A 6,329-nucleotide genomic window follows, 5' to 3' on the forward strand; every position below is an offset into this window, starting at 1 on the left:
AGCCACGCACTTAGATTAGTTCTGTTTTATGATAGATGGATAGTTGTATTTCATGTTGGATGCTTATATCTTTTATGATGGATGGATGGATGTATCATGTATGGTATATGGTTTCATTTATTTTACTATACTTTTTATCATGGATTCTTGGAGGATGATGTACCTTTATTTCTACTTATGTATATTCTTTTAGCCTTTCATACCCTGTGACATGTATAGTGGATGATTGAGCATTCCGAATTAATTTGCCAAGAGGCATTCGGAACAAATGTATATTAAATGGATATTGGACTTTCTTATTATTCTTTCATGTGGATGTGGTAGTTGTTAGACTTAGAATTAATTAAATTTAAATGTGACTCAACGTCTTGGGATCCTTAAGGAATGTAACCTGTTAGGTATGTTTGTTGATGATTACATGTTACTGCTTCCGTTACTATGTGTTTGATGTGTACATTATACTTTCTTGTTTTAAAAAAAAAAAAATGTTTGGCAAACTTAGTAAAACTTTAGGTTAATTCTTTTGGATCCCTTGGCGGGACGTTACAGGATCAACTACTACCAAGGAGTTACAACAAAATAACTAGTTGTCAAATTCTTCTCAGCCAAGGTTGAATTATTTAGACTACTTATGGCCTTGAGGGTGTTAGACCATGTTAAAGTCCTACTCGATAATCCAATAAACATTGGAAATAAAATTAGCCATCCATTTTCATTAATCGGTTTGATCCTTAAGAAAATTAGGGAAAATATTGAAAAAAAAACAAACAAGTTATGAATAAGAGTGAGAGCCCAAACACAACTATGGTATGAATCTTCGCACTTATTAATGATGTACCTAGTGATCCACACATCAAGACAAATAATAGCCTTGTCTCTTCCATCATTATGTGATGTATGGAAAAACTTTGCATATCTCCACACATTGCATGAAGCATCAAGCTCGATGTCACAAATTTTAACTTCTTGGAGAAGTATATCATCGATCCATTTTGTAATGATGCCATTTATACTTACAATGAGGGAGTGAAGTCCATATAAAATCCAATGAAAGGATTCTAAAGTTCATGAGAGAAATCCACATCTTGACAAAACATGTTGAAACTATTATCAAGATTTAGTTCAACAACCTTAGCCATATATACTAGAGAGGTGGATGAAGGTGAAATAAAATGTTAGCAAGAGGAAAGGGAAGGAGACATGGACTCATGAGAATGTGGTTGAGGGGATGAGTATTTGAAAGAGGGAGGAAGTGGTTGAGGGGATGATTGGCAGTGAGGGAGGAAGTTTCTCGAATCTTAGGGGAAGGAGGGGTGAATGAACGAAAGAAGTGGGAAACTTTTTTCTCTTCCTACTAGGAGTTCACCCACATGATATGCTTGCATCATTAAAAAGAGGGAGTAGGTTTCACAAGAGCATCATAAAAAGTGTTGGGGGGAAAAAGAGGAGGTTGGAACTTTACTAGAAACTTTTGATGGCAAAGAGAAAGATTAATCAACAAAATGAGAATGAGCATGGCTAGTAATGGATAAGTGATTGTTTGACAAAATAAAATTGGAATACTAAGCTAACCTAATTCTCCTAATGGGACTTTCTCTGATCAAATGGCCCTCCTTTTGGCAATAAAAATATGTGTTTGGCTTATTCAAGTATACTAATGGCTGAACCAACTCATAGCTTAATCCAAAGTCTAATATTTTATATCAGCTATTTGTTTAAATCTACCTCCACACAAACCCTATGATGAACTTGTAGACTCGAGAACTTATCAAAATTGTGTTTGCACCAAATCATTCTCTTATACTAGTTGTAATGTCTTCTAGAAATGGTTTGAAAGCCAAATCGAGGAATGAAAGCTCAACCCATGTGGGGTAGTATAAACATGAGGGACTTTCATGCTGAAAATCAAAGATTCAAGCTTGAAATTATAAAAATCTCCTAAATGACCCAAGTGTTGTATTGCACAACAATTCAAGTGCATGGTCTTTTGATTTAAAAATACATGACACAGCCTTTTCCAATGCCTCTTACATTTCAATTTCCCACCTCGACTTTTCCAATTTAGTCTTAAGTTATTTATACTATTTAGTTTCAAGTAGACCTCAAAGGGAAAATAAGAAACATTTTTGCTTTGATATTATGAAATAATCTCAATGGCGTCATCAAGAAGTTGAATTTTTAGGTTTCAATTTGAGTTATTATCTAGCATTGGGTTGTCAAGATCAACACATATATAGATATCTTTTCTTTCTCCACAATTGAATCCTTAGAGGTAACACTATTTTTTGTTAGTTTTATCTTGCAATCTTGGGTTGCTTTCATTTCACAAATTTTAGTGTTCCCCACCCTACCCTTCCTCCATGACCACCATATTAGAGTTGGGCTCTTGCTCAAGCATCTTTTTGGCAAGTCTAGCTTCAATCTCTTTTTAACATTGGTCGAAAGACTACAAGTCCCTTTCAGTCTGCCATTTTGTCGTTGTTGTCAATCCCCATGACCCAAACTAAGGTTTTCCTTGTCACACTGTCCCTTTCTTCCAAATCTGCCTGTCTCAAGGCATTCTTCCTTCCTAGGCTATTGAAATTTTATATGTTATTATTGACAAAAGCCTTCTAAATCACAATCACGATTAGGGTCCACTCATTCACTTGCCTACTAAATTTTAGTAGAATTATTATATGAAATTCTAGTTGTGTGTTAAAAAGAATTTTTATAAATCTTTAAAGAAATTTTAGTGGAAATAGCTACCCCTCAATTTTTAACCTATACAGTTTTAAAAATAAAAATAAAATAACATCTTCAGCGAAAATCAAAGTCTTCTCAAGCATGGATGTATTTTGATGGCATGAATGCCCCTCAGTCCTTGGCTTAGGCACAAGTGGGCCCGTGTCGGATCCATAAAAAGTCTATGTGGTGGTCTTCGCTGGTTTGTAGCTTGCAGGCTTGGACCCTCCATCAAACATAATAATAATAATAATCAGAGCCTTCTCAAGCATGGATGTAAATGTGTGCCATTTTACTGCGCGTAATCACAATTAAGCTCAAACCCAGTAATTCACAAGCAGCACCAGTATCGAACCGGGTTTGGAATGTTTAATGTACGTTTCTGCATTCTGAAAATCCCGAATTTTAGGGTTTTACAGAAACTTATTTAGTTTTTTCTGCAGATGGCTAACCATATCTCAAAGGATTTCATGGCACTGTTTGAAAATATGAGACATCGCAATGAAGTGGATTTATGTTAACTCTGCTCTCACAGCAATTACACACCACTCCAATTCAATACCACCGAGTATTTTATCTTTTGTCATATTTAAGCAATGGAATCACCACAATGCTTATTCTGGTTTTGGTGTTTGCCCTCCTATCAAAATACATTCAGTAGAAAACATGCAGTGCTTTGAACCGAAACGTGAGTTTAATGGGAGCCTAGAAAGAAATCATACGCATTTCTTGGCCTATGATAGTCTGTTGCAGGCCTGCCTTGATACAAAAAACGCAACAGCAGGCAAGCAGGTATACTCTGATATGATCGAAGCTGGATATAAGCCAACGCTTTTGAAAGGAAATCGTCTTGTTCATATTTGTCTGTTATCAGGGAAAAGCGAGGATGCCCGCAATGTATTTGACAAAATGCCCGAACGAGATAAATTTAGTTGGAACACCATAATTGCTGGATATGCCAAATGTGGGATGTTGGAGGACGCGCGCTACATGTTTGAAAAAATGCCTGAAAAGAATTCGATATCTTGGTCGTCTCTCATAACGGGATTAGCACGCCATGGATGTGGTAAAGAAGCCATGGATTTGTTCCGTCAAATGCAGAAGGAAGGCATGCTACCGAACGAGTACACTTTTGGCAGCATTCTCAGGGCATGTGCTGGCAATTCTGCGTTATTAGAAGGAGAACAAACCCATGCATATATTATTAAGACGGAACTTGGCCTGAATGTTGACCTAGCTAGTTCTCTGGTTGATATGTATGCTAAATGCAGAAGAATTGAAGATGCACGCCGAGTGTTTGATAGAATTCCCAAACGAGATGCCGTATTGTGGACTTCTATAATTTCAGGGTATGCACATAATGGAAAGGGAGAAGAGGCTCTGAAGTTCTTACCCCAGATGCTTCAGACAGGTGTACAATGCAATCAATTTACTTATTCAAGTGCTTTGGTTGCATGTGCAGATCTTCTCGCTTTTGAATCAGGTAGGCAGATTCACGGTTACATCATAAGAAGTGGATTTGAGTTTAATAGTTTTGTAGGGAGTTCTCTTGTGGTGATGTATTCAAAATGTGGAAGCCTAGAAGATGCCCTGAAAATGGCAGGTGAGGCTCAAGGAGGAGAGGAGGTGTCTTGCAATGCAATGATTGGGGGATATATTCAATATGGGCATTCGGCTAAGGCTCTAATTTTTTTCTGTCAAATGCATAGGACAGGTGTGAAAGTTGATCACTTCACTTTTCCTACCATTCTTAATGCATGCTCTATCCTTCCGGCATTAGAACAAGGTAAGCAGATCCATGGCTCAATAATAAGAAGTGGGTTCGAGTCAAACAGGTATGTTGGCAACGCTCTAGTTAACATGTATGCCAAATGCCAGAGGTTGGAAGATGCAAAGAATGTGTTTGATAGTATTCTAGAGAGAGATGTTGTCTCTTGGACTGCAATAGTTGGAGCGTATGTGGAGGGTGGGAAAAATGAGGAGGTACTTCAACTTTTTTGTCAAATGAGAGAGGCGGGCATAACACCAGATGAGTTCAGTTTGGCTAGTGTTTTAAGTGCATGTGCCAGCGTATCAGCATTAGGACAGGGAAAACAAGTACACGCCCTTGCTGTTAGATCAAAATCAGGCGACCATTTGTCCGTGCATAATGCCCTTGTTATTATGTATGCTAAATGTGGGTGCATAGAGGATGCATACCTTGTGTTCACAGAAATGCCTAGTCGAGATGTTGTTTCGTGGACATCTGTAATCAAAGCATATGCCCAGAATGGCTGTGGCAAGGATGCTCTGAAACTCTATGAGGAAATGCTATCTTCAGGCTTGAAGCCAGACCATGTAACCTTTGTTGGTGTTCTATTTGCCTGCAGCCATGCTGGATTAGTGAATGAAGGACGTCACTTGTTTAATTCAATATCTCTTGATTATGGCATCACACCACAAGCACAACATTATGCGTGCATGATTGACATTCTTGGTCGAGCTGGGCACATGAATGAGGCTGAAGATTTACTCATGAAGATGCCGGTTAAACCTGATGCTATTGTCTGGAAGTCCCTGCTCGCTGCCTGTAGGATTCACAAGAACACTAAACTAGGAAAATATGCTGCAGAAAATCTTTTAGAGTTGGAACCACAAAATTCTGCGCCTTATGTGTTATTGTCAAATCTCTACGCTGCAGCTGGGAAGTGGGAAGAAGTAGCAAAGGTTAGAAAAATGATGAAAGACAGAGGAGTGATAAAGAAACCAGGATGTAGCTGGATTGAGGCGAAGAACATAGTGCATTCATTTTTTGTGGAAGATAGAAGTCACCCACAAACAAAAGAGATCTATGAAGTTGTGGATAAACTGGCAAAGCAAATGAAGGATGCAGGGTATGTGGCTGATACAAATTTTGTGCTCCAGGATGTTGAAGAGGAACATAAGGAACATGCTCTCAGTTATCATAGTGAGAAGCTTGCTTTGGCATTTGGAATTATCAGTACACCTTCTGGGACACCTATTCGAATTGTCAAAAACCTTCGTGTATGTGGTGATTGTCACACAACAATCAAATTTGTTTCAAAAATTGTTGGCCGAGAAATTGTTGTAAGAGATTCTGTACGATACCATCATTTCAGGTTTGGACTGTGTTCATGTGGAGATTACTGGTGATAGAAAAGTTAGAAGACATTGTCAGCTGCCATGTTTCTGAGCACAAAACAATTTGAAGAGCTGGCCTTTCTGACATGCAAGAAGAGATTAAGTACATTATTTCCACAACATCACGTTCTTGTAGAATATGGAAGAGACGATGAAAGAGGCATATGGATAGATAATGTACTGTAATAGTTTCTGTATCGAAAGGAAAATTACCGTTTGATATTCAGGCTTCTCATAAAATATAGAATTGTATGATCCATAAATAGGCAATACCACACTCTGTCACTAAAGCAACAGATTTAATTTGATTGACATTTTTCCAATATAAAAGCTAATTTAAAAATTATAAACAAATCTGAAAGAATGCATTTAATTTGAAGAAATCCTTTCTGAATTATGAATTTTAGTGTACGAAGCAAATACCTAGCATGCCATTATAAAAAAAGAAACCATATAAGTTTTAG

At 37.6% G+C, this 6,329-nt stretch overlaps 1 pseudogene across 1 annotated transcript; it reads left to right on the forward strand.

Moving 5' to 3' along the window:
- The first annotated feature begins 2,830 nt into the window (after positions 1–2,830).
- LOC149560468 (putative pentatricopeptide repeat-containing protein At3g15130 pseudogene) lies at positions 2,831–6,087 on the forward strand (annotated as a pseudogene). The gene is made up of 2 exons (XR_016363687.1): positions 2,831–3,098; positions 3,168–6,087. The product of XR_016363687.1 is annotated as a putative pentatricopeptide repeat-containing protein At3g15130 pseudogene (transcript).
- Positions 6,088–6,329: the final 242 nt, after the last annotated feature.

Source organism: Cupressus sempervirens, chromosome 4 (assembly GCF_028749045.1).
Source record: "Cupressus sempervirens isolate cs-2001-9-10 chromosome 4, ASM2874904v1, whole genome shotgun sequence".
NCBI lineage: Eukaryota > Viridiplantae > Streptophyta > Pinopsida > Cupressales > Cupressaceae > Cupressus > Cupressus sempervirens.